General features: G+C 44.7%; 1 pseudogene; it reads left to right on the plus strand.

Moving 5' to 3' along the window:
* The first annotated feature begins 460 nt into the window (after positions 1 to 460).
* Positions 461 to 16,731, plus strand: LOC126992481 (gamma-aminobutyric acid receptor subunit alpha-6-like; annotated as a pseudogene).
* Positions 16,732 to 18,497: the final 1,766 nt, after the last annotated feature.

An 18,497-nucleotide genomic window follows, 5' to 3' on the forward strand; every position in this document is an offset into this window, starting at 1 on the left:
CACTTATATATATCTCCATACTCTCTCTCTCTATCTTCTTCACTTACACCTTTGTTCCTTTTCCTCCAGTCCTACCTCCTTCTGACATGTTCCTAACCTCTCTCTCACACACAACAGTCGTACTTCCATTATGTCTCCTCCACCTTATCCACCCCCACCCTCATACGCACCTCCCTAACTCCTCTATCTCTACCCCTTCCGCTCTCTCACTCTATGCAATCCTCCTTATGGTTGTCCTCCACTTCCCTCTCTCTCAGGCGCCATAAAGACCAGTGATGTTGCGGCGCCAAGCTATACAGTGGGATCAATCAACATCTCAGAAGCACCTCGCCTACCTTCCTCTCTCTCTCTCTCCTCACTCTGACTTTCCCCTCACTCTCTACCTCACAGTGGTACACATGACCCATTCTGTCCTCACTCACTCACTTCCTCTCTCTCTCTCCTGACACAGTCGTACTCTATGCAACTTCAGACTGCGTCAAGGTGGTCTGACCCGCGCCTCCGCTTCAACAAGACGGACCTCAGCAGCAAGGGAGTTCTCCATGAATTGGATACCGCCGCCAAGCTCTGGAAGCTCGACACCTTCTTCATCAACGCAAGAACTCCTACGCCCACAAGATCACGGCGCTCCAACACCTTCATCCGCCCCAGCACGACGGACAGATCACGGTCCCTCAGTGGGTGCTGATTGGCTGATGATCAATGGCTGGGTCACTGGGTGGATTATGATTGCTGGTTGGTCGCTGGGTACAGGGTGGGTAGCACGGTTTTAGGCGGAAGGTTCGTCGCGGTGGAAGAGGTTTGAGGGAAAGGAAATGGATGTTTGGAGAGAAGGGATGGATGTGGAAGAAATTAATGGACTTCTTGTAGATAGGAAGGAAAGGGGAAGGAAGGTGGAAGGAGAGGAAAGGCAGGGTAGGTAAGAGAAGGTAAGGGAAGGAAATGGAAGTGAAGGGAAGGGAAGGGAAGGGAAGGGAAGAGAAGGGAAGGAGAGGGAAAGGAGAGAAGGGAAAGGGATGGGAAGGGAAAGGAAGGGAAGGGAAAGGAAGGGGAGGGGAGGGAAATGAAGAGAAAGAAAGAGAAACGAAGAAAAGGGCTGGAAGGGAAGGGAAGGGAAGGGAAGGGAAGGGAAGGGAAAGGAAAGAAGGGAAAGGGTTGGGAAGGAAGGAAGGGCTAGGCAGGAATGGGAGGGAAGTGAAGGGAAAGAAAGAGAAACGAAGAAGAGGGTAGGGAAGGAAAGGAAAGGGAAAGGAAGAGAAGGGAAGTAAAGGAAAGGAAAGGGGAGGAAATGGAAGAGAAAGGAGAGTTAGAAAAAAAAGATGTTTAGAGGATGAGTAGAAGAAATGTTTTATGATACAATAAGGTGAAGGATGTTTAATTCAAGTGAAAGACATGTTTGAAGGCAATGAGCTGAGGGGTTTTTAAAAAGGAAAATAATGCCTGATCGAAAGTTAGAATTAGAAATGGTGTTACTAAAGGAAAAAGGGATTATCTGAAGGAAAGAAAAGGAAAGAAAAAAAAGGGGGTGTCCTTTATGAATCCGGGGAAAATGTTATAGAGAGGAAATGAAATGTCCATGAGATAGGAAAAAGTTCGATAGCAGGAAGGAGGAGGAACAGAATAAAAGGAGAAGAGAGAAGGAGAGAAGGGAAGAGGAGTGAGAGGGGAGGGTTGAGGTGATGGCAAGAGACAGGTGAAGGGAAGAAACGGGAAGGAATATACTTAAGTTAGTAGGAAAAAGAGACCAACATATCTTTAAGTAAACTGTGTGTGGATAAGGACTATGGTATGGTGGTGGGTAGTGGTGGTAGGTGTTGGTAGTTACCAGGATGGTATGGTTGTATGGTGGTGGTGGTGGTAGGTGAGGGAATAGGAAAAGGAAGGAAAAGAAAAGAAAATCCTAGTGAGACAATGGAAGGAAAGGAGATGATAGGAAGGAAGGAGAAAAAGGAACAGGAATGGAGGAAAGTGGAAGATAAGAAGTAGAGAGAAGGTGGTGGTGGTGGTGGTGGTGGTGTTTGATGTTTTGAAGATGAAGGAAGATGTGGAAAAGGCAGTTGGCTTTAAGAATGAAGGATACACAAGAATCTCTCTCTCTCTCTCAATCTCTCTCTTTCATATCTTTCCTTCCTCTTTCCTCCCAACCCTCTCTTTCTCCTCTCTTCTTCTTCTCCTATTCTTTCTTTCCTTTTCCCTTCCTCTCTCCCAAACCTTCTCTTTCTCTCCTCCCTCCCTCTCCTCCCAACTCTCTTCTTCTCTCCCTCCTCCCGTCCTCTATAACCAAACCTTTCTCTTCTTTTATTCTCCCTCTCTCAACCCTTTTTATCTTTTCTTTTCTTCCTTCCTCTCTTTCCAACCTGCTCTTTTCTTTCCTTTTTCCTTCCTCGCCTCTATATCCTCTCTCTTTTTTATTTCTCCCTCTCACCAACCCTCTCCTTCTGTTCCGTCTCCTTTCCTATTTCCTCTCTTTTATCCCCTTCTCTCTTCCTTCCTTTCCTCTTCCTTCCTCTTTCTTTCCTCTTCTCTCCTTCCTCTCGTCCCCCTGCAGGCTCACTGTCCGCGCCAGCTGCAAGATGCACCTGAAAGTTTCCCTCGACACCCAGCTCTGTCCCCTCATCATCGCCACATGTAAGTACCTTATGCGGCGTACCTGACGGAGGGGCGGACGGTGTGTGTGGGGGTAGGGTGGTTGTGTGAGGGGGCATGGTGTAGTGTGTGTGTGTGTGTGTGTGTGTGTGTGTGTGTGTGTGTGTGTGTTTGTGTGTGTGTGTATTTCATTTAATTTCCTCATTTCCTGTTTCTTTTTCTTAATCTTTTCTCCATCTCCTTCTTTCATCTCTCCCTTCTAATGTTTTCCTCCTTAATTCCTCTCTCTCTTTCTCATTTTCTCTGTTCCTTCTTCCCATCTTTTCCATCTCTTTTCTTTCATTACAACTATCCTTTCTAATCAAATCCTCTTCTCCTCCTCCTCCTCCTTTCCTCCTTCCTTTCTTTTCCTTTCTCATTTCCTATTTCCTTATATCTTTCTCATTTATCGTTCCTCCTTTCTCACAACTCTCCTTTCTAATGTTTTTCCTTTTCTCCATCTTTTTCCTCCTTTCCTCCCTTTCTCCTCCCCTCCTCCCCATGCTTCTCCCTCCATCCTACTTTTTTTTTTCAGTTACTCATTACGTTCTTTCCTTCTCCTCCTTCTCCTTTCTCTCTTCCTGCCTTTAGCGAGAGAACGTTAGCCTCTTAAAAAGTTACGGTTCTTGATAATAATTCTTGGTCTTATTAAAAAAAAAACTATCCACGTCATCTCTTGTTTATCGATGCGTAATAAAGCAACAGTTCTATCTATCTATCTATCTATCTATCTATATACTTCACCGCTTTTTATCATCCTTGTATTTCTTCTTCGTAATCGTGTTTCTGTTCTTCTTTCTTATTCTTCCTATTCTTGTCCTTATTCTTGTTTTATGCCTGTCTTCTTCTCGTTTTTTTATATTGTTCTTCTATCAAAATCTCACCTCTGATCTCTTTTCTTTGTTGGTTTTATTTCATTATTTTCCTGTTTCTATGTAATGACTGCAGGAATTTAGAGTTTTTTAATTATATTTCTTCCGTTTGTCGCAGTCTCTCTAATATTTCTTCTGACCGCCCATTTCTCTTCATCTTTTCTTTACTTTCTACATTAAACACTCTTACGTATATTACTGGCCTCCTCCTCCTCTTCCTCCTCCTCTCGTCCTCGTCTCCTCGTCCTCCTCCTCCCATTTTTTCACGACTTTTTCTCCTTCTTCAACTTTAATTTTCAACGCTTCCCTCTCAGCTGGTTCGTTTTCTTTCCTTCCTCCTTTTTCCTCTCCCTCCTGTTTTCCTCCTCTCTCCTTCGAGCACTCCTTTATCACGGTTCGTCATTTTTCTTTTCCTCTTCTTCCTCCTCTCTTTTCCTTTTTTGTCATTTTCGTTTTCCTTCCCCTTCCTTCCTTCCTTCCTTCCCTTCTCTCTTTCCTTATTCTTATGCTTTTCCTTCATTTCCTTTCCTCTTTCCTTCCTTTCCTTGCATTACCTTTCCTCCCCTTCCTTTTCCTTTCTCTTCTTCTTCCTCCTTCCTCTCTCCTTTTCTTTCCTTCTTTTCTTTCTTCCTCCCTTTACTTCTCTCTCTCTCTCTCTCAAGCACGTCACTTCAATACACTTCACCTTCATCTTCGTCTGTCTGTCATTCACTTCTAAACTTTCTCTCTCACTTTCAAGTTCATTCTGATTCTTCCATGTATAAACTTTTTCACTTTTCATTATTTTTTTATTTTCCATTTTTCTTTTTTTTCTTTTTCTTGGTGTTGATCGTATTTCTTGGTCTTGTTCTTCTTGTTTTTTTTCTTGTTTTTCTTTCATTCGTATCCTTTTAGTTCTTTCTGTTCTTCCTCTTTTTGTTATTTCTTTTTTTCTCATTTTTATTCTTTGTTGTTATCGTTCGTCTTAGTTGTCTTTTTTTTTCTTTTTCACTCATTATCTTCATCATCATCCGTTTTCATTTATCTTTTTATGCTTCCAATTATCACTATTATTATTTAGTCTTTCTTTCTTATCTTCTTTTTTTCTCATTTTATGTTTCTTCGTCTTTTTTTTTCTCCTCCTCCTTTATTTCTCCCACCTCTCCCTCTCGTCTTCCTCCCTCTTTCTTCTCCCTCTTTCTCTCGTTCTTCCTTTTTTCTCCCCTTCCTTTCTCCTTCTCCATCTTTCTTCCTCTTCCCTCTTCCCTTCCCTCCCTCTTCTCTTTCTCCATCTTTCTTCCTTTCCCTTTCTTCCTTCCCCTTCTTTTCTTTCTCCCTCTCTCCCTTTTCTTTCCATCTTCCCCTTCCTCTCCTCTCTCTTTCTCCTTTTTCTCACTTTCTTCCATCTTTCTCCCGCTATTTTACTTTTTCTCCCTCTCCCCCTCTTCTCTTCTCCCTCTCTTCGTCTTCTTTCCCTCCGCCAATTCAACTTTTCCTCATGCGCATTTTTAACCTCAACTTCTTTCCCCGTTCAACTTATTTTTCCTTCCTTCCTTTCTTTTTTTCGTCTCTTTCTTCCACGTTCCTTTCTTTTTCCTTTTTTTTCACAGTTTATATTTTTTCTTTCTCTTGATCATTTTTATAAAATAAGCCTCCTATTTCCAGGCCTAAACTCTATTAAATATTCGGTATTAGCATTTTTCTGTAAATTCCTAAACTTAATCCTTTTCTTTTTATTTATTTCACAAGTAATATATACATTTTTTCTAATTACGTTCTCTCTCTCTTTCTCTCTCTCTTCTCTCCTCTCTCATTCTTCTCAATCATTCTCTCTCTCTCTCTCTCTCTCTCTCTCTCTCTCTCATTCTCTCATCATTCTCTCATTCTTTCTCTCTCTCATTCAGTCCAGTCTCTCTATTCACCTCTCGTTACACTTTCTCTTTCCTCCTTTCACGCCTCACCTCGCCTCTCATCCTTTATCTCACAGTTTCACTTTTAATCATCCTTGCACCTTCATTTTCCTCTTTTAATTTACCTCTTTACTCTTCCCTCTTCACCTTTTTATAGCTTAGTCACCCAGCTCCCTGTCCCCCCCCTCCTTCTTCTCTTCTATCTCTTCATCTTTCTCCTCATACTTCTTCTTTTCCTCATTTTCTTACGCTAACTTCTCCCTCTCTCATCTTCATCCTCTTCCTCCATCTTCTCTTCTCCCTCTTTTTTTCCCTTCTCTTATTCTTATTTCTTCCTCTCGTCTTCCTCCTCCTTTTCCAGCTTCTGCTTCTAGTATCCTTCTTCCTCCTCCTGTTTCTCATTCTTTCTCTACTATTCTTCCTCTTCCTCCTTCCCCTCCGATCTCAGCTATCCCTCTTTCTCCTCCTCGCTCTTACCCCTTCTCTCCCTCTTGTTTCTTCTACTTGCTATTTCTCCTCCAGCTACTACTTTTCTTTCTCTCTCCCTCTTCCTTCTTCATCTACCGCCCTCTTCCTACCCTTCTTTTTTTCGCTCTCTGTATTCTTCTGCTCCTTTTCGATCTTCTCTTCCTCCTTCTCATTCACCAACCCTTCTTTTCTTTTCCTTCTCTTCCTCATTCCCTTCTTCCTCATTCCCTTCTCACCTCTCTTTTCTCTCCTCTGCTTCCTCTTATATAGTTTCCTTTTTACTTCTCCTCCTCTAGTCTTGACATCTTTTCCTTCTTTCTGACAATTCCTTATCGCTCTGACTTCCTGCTCTTCCATCCTGAAATATCCTCCTCTTTTTTGTCTCCTTATCTTTATATCGTCTTCCTCGGCCCTTTGATGGCCTTCCTCTTTTCTCCTGACCCTGCTCCCTCCCTGCCCTCGCCCAACGCCTCTTTCTTTTTTCCCACATTTTTCACGTCTTTTTCTGCCCTTTGATACTTCCTCCTTCCTCCTGCCCTCTCCTGATCCCTCCTCCTTCTCTTTTCCCCACACATACCTTCGCGCTCCTCGTGCTGCCCTGTTGACGTCCTCGCCCCGCTCCCCAGACGGTACAACGCCGAGGACATGGTGTACAAGTGGGCGCCATCCATGGTGACGGTGGACCCGACGTGAGCATCGCCCAGTACGAGCTCTTCAACATTCCACGGCAAGGACCGGTGGTGGTGCAGCGCAGGGTGAGTGCCGCACCGGCCACGGCTGGCGACATGAGGGGTTCAGGGAGTCAGAGGCATAGCATGCATGGACGACCGCTGCCGCCCCTCGACTAATGCTTGTGTGCTGAGGGCTAATGGCGGCTATGAGGGTAGGATTAGGACGAAGTTAAGAGAAGGGATTGTTTTCTCGCCTAACGCTATGAAGAAAAGTCGGCTGTAAGATCATGGCAAAGAACCAAAAACTGTTGTAGAACGAGAGATACTTATAAAGGCAGGGTAATGCGTTGCTCACATAATCTTATATAGCTCACATTGTGAATTAACTTAACTTATAATATGAAAACTAACATACTAATGAGGTTGGAGGTTTCTATAGTGTCAAAAAAATTTACTAATACCTATAAAAAACAGCCCTCTTACCACGGGCAATTAGTTGATGGCAACAGTGATATAATAACCTGTCCGACACATGTATTACAAATGTTGAACAATAACCAGGTAATGCCTTTGACTAACGATAATTAATTTCCCTTTTGCCTGCAGAGAACAGACGGCCAGGTGAGTGTTGATGCTAATGACAGCTTTGTTTGCCCCCCGCGGGTGGAATTATTGTTACCTTCCTGAGTACACCTGCCGCTGATGAGAGTGTCTGGCGCCTGCTGATTACGGCAATGGTATCGATTTATCTAGAGAGAGAGAGAGAGAGAGAGAGAGAGAGAGAGAGAGAGAGAGAGAGAGAGAGAGAGAGAGAGAGAGAGAGAGAGAGAGATACAATTACACACAAACACACCCACACACAAACAAACATAACAACATACAAACATAGGCACACACAAACAACAGGAGTAAATAAAGAGTCATCTAGTTGTAAATACATCCACTGCAAACTGAAAGAAACATACGAAATGAAGAGGAAAAATATATATGCCTTTAAAGGGGTTGAGAAAATTACATATATGCTACCACGGTGTTTAACAAAATAGAAAAAAAAAAAAAAAAAAAAAAATCGGAGATGGCGCCAGCAGCAAAAAATAGACAAAAAATAGACAAAAATAGACAGAAATAGACAAAAATAGACAAAATAGACAAAATACACAAAATAGACACAAATAGACAAAATAGACAAATGGACAAAAATAGACAAAAGTTGACAAAAAATATACAAAAAATATACAAAAAATATACTGAAATAGACAAAAATAGACAAAATAGACAAAAATAGACAAAATAGACAAAATAGGCAAAAATTAGACAAATTAGACAAAATAGACAAAATAAACAAAAATAGACAAAAATAGACAAAAAGACAAAATAGACAAAAATAGACAAAATAGACAAAAGTTGACAAAATTAGACAAAAATAGACATAAATAGACAAAAATAGACAAAAGTTGACAAAAATAGACAAAATTAGACAAAATAGACAAAAAAAGACAAAAATAGACAAAATAGAAAAAATAGACAAAAATAGAAAAAGTAGACAAAATAAACAAAAATAGACAAAATAGGCAAAAATTAGACAAAATAGACAAAAATAGACAAAAATATACAAAAAATATACAGAAATAGACAAAAATAGACACAATAGACAAAAAATAGGCAAAAAATCGGAGAGATGGGGCCAGCAGCATACCACTCCCTTACCCCATTAAGAAAATAGCCCCGGAAAGAGGATGTATCGGAGACCTTTTAAAATCATCACCGCGCTGACAAATTACACGATGCCTGACCCGTCCCCCAACCTACCTCTCCCCTTCACCCCCCGCACGACACCCAAACCACCACCCATGTACCCAACACATAGCCCACATCTTACCTGCCCCCACCCCCACCACCCACCCAACCACACGACACTCCTCCCACCCCCTCCTATGCTACCCCGAACTTACATGACCCCAACACCCACACAGCACCTGGCCCCAACGTTACCTGCCCCCATCCACCCCCACATCACCTGCACCCCCCCCTCCTTCACCTTCTCCCACCCACCCACACGACGCCTGCCCCCCTTTACTTGTCCTTCACACCTTCCCTCTCACCCCTCACTCCCCACAAGGCTCCAAATGCATCTTTACAACTTCACCTTGAATATCACCACCAACACCAACACTACGATCACCACCACCGCCGGCCAGTCATCACCATCTCTACCCTTCACCACCTCAACCACCCACCTCCCTCTATCAACCCCCCATTTCTCTACCCATACTACCACCACCAACAATAACAACTCAATACTACCAATACCCACAACCACGACCACCACCATCAATATCACCCAACATCACCCTCTTAATTATTAACAAGACCTTGAAATAAAACACACACAAAAAAAGTAGATCCCGCCCCCACATATATACTACATTGACTACAACCCCCCAATAAGTCTCTACCATAACCCCCACCACCACATACTTAAACCTCTACCCCACACACTACATACACAACCACTTCTATCACCACCACCACCATCACCACACAAACCTTCTAAATCAACCACTGCCTACTACCAATACCCTCTATTCATACCACGTAGCCAAAAACAACTCCCGAACCACCACCACCATTGCCACTGCGCTCATGCACCTCTCGCTCCCTCCCCGCCCTCTGCAGAAGTGGTCTCAACTCTGAGCGTCAAATTCCACCTGAAGCGGCTGACGGGCTTCTTCCTCCTCCAAGTGTACGTGCCGTGCATCCTGATCGTGTGCTGCCCTGGTCGCCTTCTGGATCACCAAGAAGGACGTGCTGGGAGAGGTCTAGGTGAGCGACCTGTATGCCCTGCCGCGCGTTCCTGTTGCCTGTGTGTGTGTGTGTGTGTGTGTGTGTGTGTGTGTGTGTGTGTGTGACTGTGTGTGTGTGTGTGTGACTGTGTGTGTGTGTGTGTGTGTGTGTGTGTGTGTGTGTGTGTAGGTAGGTTTGATTGTCTGTGTTTGTGGTTGTGTGGGTGGGTATGTGTTTGTGTGTTTGTGTTGTGTGTGTGTGTGTGTGTGTGTGTGTGTGTGTGTGTGTGTGTGTGTGTGTGTAGGAAAGGAAGGAAGTTAATCAGTAATTATTTTATGACGATTGTCAATATTTTAATCATGATAATGTTGCTGTACTTGTCTGCTTCATTATTATCATTATTATTATTATTATTATTATTATTATTATTATTATTATTATTATTATTATTATTATTATTATTATTATTATTATTATTATTATTATTATTATTATTATTATTATTATTATTATTATTATTATTATTATTATTATTATTATCATTATCATTATTAATATTATCATCATCATCATCATCACCTTCGTCATCATCATCATTGCAACTCTTACCCTCAACATCGTCATCATCATTAATATGCATTAGTGTCATTATAAGTAAAAGTTTTAAAACCATCATTGCCAATACTCAAATTACGAAACAATAATTGCCAAAATTACTCAATGGAAAAAAATCTAATATTCTGAGTCCGCTATTACCTCACGTGTGTGTGTGTGTGTGTGTGTGTGTGTGTGTGTGTGTGTGTGTGTGCGACTTTTTCATGTATGTGTACATTGTGTGTGTGTATGTGTCATCCCACTTAGCCATGTGTAACTGTGTGTGCGTAGAGCAAGCCAAATATTTGTGTGTACGTAACTTGTTTCTGTATTTTGTGAAGCCCTACGTGTGTGTGTGTGTGTGTGTGTGTGTGTGTGTGTGTGTGTGTGTGTGTGTGTGTGTAGCTGATCTGCAATGTGTGGTTAATAGGCCTATCGATCTATAGTATCTATTTATTTACCTGCCTGCCACTCTCCCTGAAAACAAAGGTGTACATTCAGTGTTTCCTGCCGGTGCTAACTCTCGTTCAGTTCAAATATTTCACGCCTCAGAGAAGACTTAAAAGAATAGGCTAAGAAGCGCACAAAGAAGAATGAAAAGAAAAAATACTGGGTTCAGCATGGAGAGGCATAACGCGAGCACCGTGTATTCGTTAGTAAACAGGCAAGGGTTGATGATACAGTAGCGACGTTTAAGAATAAGAACCGGTCTTGTGCAGGTCATATTATCACGTGCCAAAGTAACAGAAAGGCAACCCATGTATTATAGAGGCCAGGGCAGACAGAGGACCAGGTGGAGAGATTATTTTTTTTGCTTTCCTGAACATCATCAACAGAGAGAGAGAGAGAGAGAGAGAGAGAGAGAGAGAGAGAGAGAGAGAGAGAGAGAGAGAGAGAGAGAGAGAGAGAGAGAGAGAGAGAGAGAGAGAGAGAGAGAGGAAAACGTTGGGAAAGGCCTTTATCAAGCAATGGCCTATATGGAATTGGTGGATGATGATGATGATGATGTATCTATCTATCTATCGATATCTATCTATCTACCTGTGTGTGTGTGTGTGTGTGTGTGTGTGTGTGTGGGTGTGTGTGTGTACAGGTATGTGTGAACCCGGCCTAGTTTGGGAGCTACACACCTGAGCAACTGCCAATCACACCTTTCACCTTTGCTTTAATTAGCGCGCCGGTGTCCACAGGTACAGTACACTTGCCGGGCCTGGCGTGCACCGACCTGCCTGCCTACCCGCCTGCCCGCCACTGCCACGCACCTCCTCCCGTCACTAATGGTCACTTCCTCTTTTGTTTCAGCTGCACTCGCCACCTTTGTGTCCGTAACTTTCGCTTTTCATTATTCCCTCACACTGATCCACGTTCGTTTTATATTTCAGAGTTATATTTTCGCGAGTGAATAACCTTCAAATGCGATTTTACCCTTCCTGAGGCTTTTCTTCTCACCCATCATTAAAATTCCAGTCTTCCTTCACAGGGCACCTGCAATGGACGGGGGTGGGCATAAATAGCCACGGGCCATCATGCCATCATTGCGCGTGTAAATTGGGGTAATCTGTGGCATGATTGTGGGAGTGACCAGAGCCGGGAGCGTGTATAGCGATGGTGATGAAACACTGGTGGTGGTGATGAGGGGGGGGGAGGGGGGGGAGGGGAGTGGTGATGACGGCGGTATTTAGATCACCTCCAGCACACCATCTCCTCCTCCCCCACTGCAATACCCGCTCTGCCCCCGTCCTGCTCCGCCCCGTCCATTCCTGCTGCCGCTCCTGCTCCCGTTCTACTGTCGTTGCTATCACCGCTCACTGCTCACTGTCCCCCCCTCCCTCCCCCATCCGCCTCCCCTCCCTGCTCTTAACTATAGATGCAAACCTCACTGAATATGTGGGATGCTGGAGTTTATCGTTATTTCACATATACTTTTGGAGTCTCATTTTATTACTTAATGGATGGTCTTTTTTTTAATGTTGAATGTTTTGCCGTTAAGTTTAAGTGATTTATGTTTTGTTTATCTGTATGTCATTGGGGGTTTAAAGTAGGTGATATATGTTTTTTTTTTGCCTTTTCTTTGTTATATACAAGATTAAGAGGGGAAAAGAATACGTGTTTGAATCATGTATATTCTCTAAGTAGGTTACGGTGGCCCCTCCCCTTATCCCACACTCAACATTCATTATAATACCATAACCCCATCATATCATTAACCCCCACACCCCTCACCCCCCTTCCCTGCTAACTTCACCACTTCTCCACCCTTCCCTCCCTCCACCTCCACTACTTCCACTATCTTCTCTCCCTCACCCACTAACACCATGTCACGTTTTTCCTTTCACTACCACCAGCCCCTGAAATCCACCACCACCACCACCGTCACTACCTCCACCCAGAGCCTCCACCTACTTCCCACCTCTACTTTTGTTCCCATCCTCCACCATCATCAGTAACAAAACTCTCCTCCCCTACGATGTTTCTATACACAGGCCTCCCCCCCACACACACACACAGCCCTGACATCTATCCCTAAACCTTTCACAATCCCTCACTATCACACAAACATTTCACATCTACCGATCCACCACATAGCATCCACCAACCACCCATCTCGCTATTATCATCCACCCATCACCGCAGACTCTCCCAAAAAATACCACCACACATTGCCACCCCACCCCTCCATCCACCACCACACAGACCCCCTCCCATAAGTACCACCACCACTACACTCACCTCCACCCCCCCTCAATAGCCGCCCGTCACCACCGGCCATCACCACCACCTCACTACCTCTCCACAATCAGGTATCACCACTGTGCTAGTTCTAACCAAGATGGGATTTGCTGAACGCGCATCCTTGCCTAAAGTCACATACGCCGTGAGCTTGGACGACTTCGTGATCCTCTGTTTCACATTCGTCTTCGGCGCCCTCGTGGAGTTCGCGATGATAAACTTCCTGGAGCGGAGGGCGAAACGGCACCAGCAGCAGATGGTGAAAGCCAAGAAAGACTTAGAGGAGCGTGCTAAGGCCGGGAGTGCTGATGACGAGTTGATGGTGGGTACTTGTTACTTTGTCCATTATGTGCTGTGTCTCCTTATTGTGTATGTTTTATTTCTCCCTCGCGGCGCCAGGTGTGACCACGGTGCTGTCCATGACCACTCTAGGCTTTGGGGGGCGCTCAGCCTGGCCCGCTGTCTCCTACGCCACAGCCCTGGACTACTTCGTCATTCTGTGCTTTGCCTTCGTGTTCGCGGCGGTGCTGGAGTTTGCTTGCATCAACTTCATGGAGCGGGCGGTCAACAAGCGACGCAAGAAGCTGGAAGACCTCAAGCGCCAGATACAAGAGCGCATCATGGTGTGTTGCTATGACGGGGAATCCTGTAGATTTGCACGACGTGGCCCCTGTCCACCTCTAGCTCCTTCCCTGTCTAGCAGCCTCCCTGCACCTCTAGTTCGTGACGGTGGGGTGTGTGGCGCACGCTTGGTCTGTGTGCCGGTGGTGTAGGCAACACTGGCTTCTGCTGAGCCTCACACTCCGCCACCGGTGTCGAGGAGGGGAAGCTTTCCTCCCTGTGTACTGCGTGGAGGCAGACGTATACGCCTCCATTATTTGAAAACACTTGGCACAGCTAATATGTTGCATAACTTTTTTTAAACTCTGCTTCCTTTTTTGATGCAGTAAAGTGTTATCTTTCCTGACCTGTGTACCGTACAACATTACATCGTAGTAGTCTCTTCCTGTTCTGTACACGTAGTGACCACTGAGTGACTGATTGTTAACTCCCCGTTGATTAGCGTCACACCATCCTAGAACCCGCTTCACTGCTTGTCTCGTAATGTTGTGGTCAGGATCCTCTTTCTTCCGCAGTTACTCCTCTAAAATACTTCCCCTCCATCTTCCACACTCTTCCGTTTACTTGTCTTCCATCTTCTACACTTCCGTTTTCTTTGTTGACGGTAGCTTGCATGATCCGTGTACACTACTCTGCATGAGCCGGGGCAGGCTGTGTCTTGGGGTTGCGGGGCATGTTGGTGGTCACGAGGGGCCGGACAGCAGCCGTGACCCGCAGGAGGCTGCTGCGGTGAGCCGGCCCGCCGCCTCAGCCTGGGTGTGGATGTGGAGGCTCGCAGCACAGGGCCGGACTTAACTAATATATGGACTTGTTATTACTAGCTCTGCATCATTTAGCTTTAAATGTCACACTCTCCTGGTGTTTTAATGTGTACATTTCATAGTAACTAGTTATCTTAGTGGTGGTTATTCCTATTGGTGTGTAAATCTGGCTTATCCAACTTTTTTTCTTTTAATTGTTCCTGAGTGTGATAAAGGTCTTGGGACTGTCAATCCCTTGCCCGCCACACCGCCATGCCCTCAGCTGACGGAGCTCCAGGGGCGGGGCTGCGTGAGTGTCCTGGAAGCAGCAAGGATTCTGTGAGTGAGTCGTGGCCAGCAAGGAAAATTATCAACCTCAAACTACTGTCTTAAGAACTGACGGCGAGATGAGATCTGTTAAGTCCCTGAAGTTTGGTGCATCCCGACAGTAAACAACACTGTATGAACATCATCCAAAAATCAATACAGAAAACAGTCAAAGGACACTCGATACAGGGAAAATGAAGTAAAAACAAATGTCAATGAAATTTTGATATTTTGAGAATTGTTTTGCATCATGTCACCTTCAACTTAATGTACTTCAACCCGAAATTTCTTCATCACTTCCTGTATCCTTTCTAAGCGTGACAAAAATCCCTTTCTCCCCTTGTCTGGTGGTAATATGAGGCGAACGTCAGTCCATGAACGTTATGAACTTCGGGAACGCAGCCACATCCTCTCCGACTTTCATCTCTACTTCTCTGGTCAAAATATAAAGTCTGTGTGGATGTCGTGAGCTGCGGAAACTCATGAGACACCACAAGGATAATTTAGGACATAAGGAGTTCACAAAGGACCAGTCTGCCTATGATGAGAGTTCCCGAAAAAATGTAATGCGCCATCCTTACAGCGTCCATATAGCTGCCGTAATCGTTTGCACCGCCTGTGCCGCCCCGCCACGCACTGCCACACTCACTCTCATGTCTCCTTGCTGGGCTTCCTCTGGGCACTCAACTGTTGCCTCCTGTGGACCTCCGTCTCTGTCCACTTCCATTATTACTATTATTATTATTATTATTATTATTATTATTATTATTATTATTATTATTATTATTACTCATAATTCACTCAGGAGCAAACGTCAAAGGAGAGCTTAAAAGAGAGTTCAGCTTCTCATTGCCTTCCCCCGGCCACCCATCTTGCCTCGCGGCCACTCTGTGCTCACTAATCTCCCGCTTCTGGGATTTAAAAGGCTTCAAAAATCGTCTCATTATTGCCCCAAACTGTCATTCCTGAAACACCTGAGATCTAAACTTATGAGCTCCTTTGATGTTAAAGTAGTTGTTGTTGTTGTTGATGTTGTTGTTGCTATTATTATTATTATTATTATTATTATTATTATTATTATTATTATTATTATTATTATTATTATTATTATTATTATTATTATTATTATTATTACTATAATTACAAGTAGTACTATTATTATTTTCATTCTTATGTTTAGTATCAATAATATTATATATATATATATATATACACACACACACACACACACACATATATATATATATATATATATATATATATATATATATATATATATATATATATATATATATATATATATATATATATATATATATATATATATATATATATATATATATATATATATATATATATATATATATATATATATATATATATATATATATATATATATATATATATATATATATATATACACACACACACACACACACACACACACACACACACACACACATACACACTATACACCTACAGTATACACACACACGCACACACACACACAAACACACACACACACAGGCCCCAGTAACTCCCTCTGGTCCCCCAGGCGGCGGAGAAGGACGCGACGATGATGGTGACGACAACGGTGAGGGAGGACGGCGGCGTGGGCATCGGCGCCTCGCTCAAGGAAACCCTTCGAGTCCCTCTCTCCGTCGTGCCCTTGAGCGTCCGTCCTATCGAGGAGGGAGAGGCGTCCGAGGCAGGGACGCCCGACAGGCAGGCGACGCTGAAAGAGGCGCTCAGGCTGCCTCTCGCCCTGGTGCCGGAGACGCTCGGAGCCATGAAGAAGATGGAGATGGAGGGCGCCGCCAAGAAGGAGGAGAAGGAGGAGGTAGTGAGGTTGAGGAGTGCCGCCGTGTCTCCGGTAAGGCAGGAGGGTGAGGAGGACAGTGGGAGTGGAGGTGTGGACACCAGTGTGGTGAGTGGGGAGATAGACCCAATGCTGGGGAGTGGGCGGGTGTCGCGGGAGGGCGTACTCCCCTCCCGCAGCGACAGTGGCAGCATCACCAGCAAAGGCAGCCTCTTTAAGTTTAAGAAAGATTCCAAACTGAAGAAAGACAAGTCGCAGGACAGTGAGAGTGACTTGACAGTGATCAAGGTGGAGATACAGTCCGAGGACGAGGACACCACCGCCCACCAGCCGCCCCCGCCCCCCTACACCATCTGGCAAAAGCTCATGCGCAAGAAAAAGCTCATTACGGAAATGTCGCTGGCCAACAACATCCAGTCGGAGGAGGACGTGCTGGATCGCTTCTCCATCATAGACCTGTACTCCCGTCGCCTCTTACCCTCCTCCTTCTTAATCATCTTCACCATCTACTGGGTGCTCTTCAACTACTATATCACTGACGTGTTCCCGCACGAGGTCGGGCCCGTGGAGAGCCTCTCGCACGGCGACTAGCCCACCCTGAGCCGGTCGGACGTGACGCTGCTGACGGCGGCGAGAGAGGAGGCGGTGTGGGCGTGACTTCCCTCGGTCGCGGCGAGTCTCGGCAGCACGCATGGCTGCCAGGGTTGCTGCGGGCTGGCGCGCGTACGGCCCTGAGCCTGCAGGGCGCGGGGAGGTGAAGGCTGAGGGTGAGTGCAGACAGACTTTGCCACGGAACAATGGTCCAAGAGGTGTTATGGCGCTTCCTTCCGTCGCGTGGCATCGAGAAGTGACGCCAGCCATCCAATCACAGCAGGGATACTGTTTCACCCACCATCTGATTGGTCACTGACGTCCCACTCCACCGTCCCTCCTTCCTTCCTCTAGCAGCACTCACCGTCGACGACACGGTACTTACTTAATATCCTTCAGACGTAGCTATAACAGTATATCATCAACACAAATATATGTAACCAGTGGTATATATATCCTATACATAAATGTGAAGACCTAAGGCATAACTATATCATCCGTCAACAGACATTCACTCCATAACACTACCATTTTAGACGCGTAGAGTATAGATCACGTGCCATCATTCTCATTACTATGCTGCACAAGTATATTGCAAAGCCACTTGCAATATAAGTTTTTCAATAGAGGAAAAGAAACAGCAAAGTTCCGTGTACAGAACGCGACACTGAGGACCAAACTTTAGCTCACCCATAATGACAAAATCTTCACCATCACCGGAACAGTTTTGAATCAGATCACTCACCTTTGGGCTTTCCTGAACTGGCGGCGAGCACGGCGCCTGACGCCTGCCACCGCCAGGCCTCCTCCGCCTGCCGCACTGCGGGCTGCTGGGCGCCGGACCCACCTCGTCGGGGTAGCTGCGGCGGCGGCAAGCGAGTCGGCCTGCCAGGCGATCACCCTGGCGCCGGCCGTGGCCCTCGAACATAGCGACCACTGTCACGGGCTGTGGACGGCTGGTTCAGTTTTCTTATCGTTTTCAGTAAAGCCTCACTTTGTTAGACCTCAAGCTTGATTTAGCTGGAAGCCTCATATATATATATATATATATATATATATATATATATATATATATATATATATATATATATATATATATATATATATATATATATATATATATATATATATATATATATATATATGAGCATGGATGAAGTATTATACACTGCGACATGTGTGGGCGTGGTGGTGGTGGTGGTGGTGGTGAGGGGAGCACGCCCTGGCCTGCCCTCTCGCCGCCCTGCCGCTCTTCTTCGTCTCCACCTGAACAGACAAACGCCTGAGCCTGAACATAGTATACATAAGTGTAAATAAGAATATTTATGTTAAGAATCATTATGTCATAGAAAACGGAGCCTTCTATAAGAGTATTTTATCCGTAAGGACTTTGTTATGAGTATCATGACGCTTAGCACTAAGTCCCGCCAACACCTCATCTTGTCATTGTCTTTCGGGGTCGGAGCGAAGATGACCGAAAACTTTGGGACTCGAACCCTGTGTCGAGATTGAGCCCCTCGCTGCAGGGTTCACAGGCCACAAACCCAAACAGTTGATGCATTTCAAGGAAGGGGAAGTGTTTTGTAACATTATGTCTTACTCTGGATTCCCTGTTGTGTTTCATGTCACTGTTTCGGTCTCTTTAAACGCCTGTCTGGGACTTTCTTCTTTCTTTATCAAAGCGTTTTTTTAAATACGATGAGTCAATAGCACACTGTTTTCTATTTTTTCAGTAAGTGTAAGTCGACGTTTACGAGTAGCCTCCT

This window comes from Eriocheir sinensis, unplaced genomic scaffold, assembly GCF_024679095.1.
Source record: "Eriocheir sinensis breed Jianghai 21 unplaced genomic scaffold, ASM2467909v1 Scaffold473, whole genome shotgun sequence".
In the NCBI taxonomy this organism is placed as follows: Eukaryota; Metazoa; Arthropoda; class Malacostraca; order Decapoda; family Varunidae; genus Eriocheir; species Eriocheir sinensis.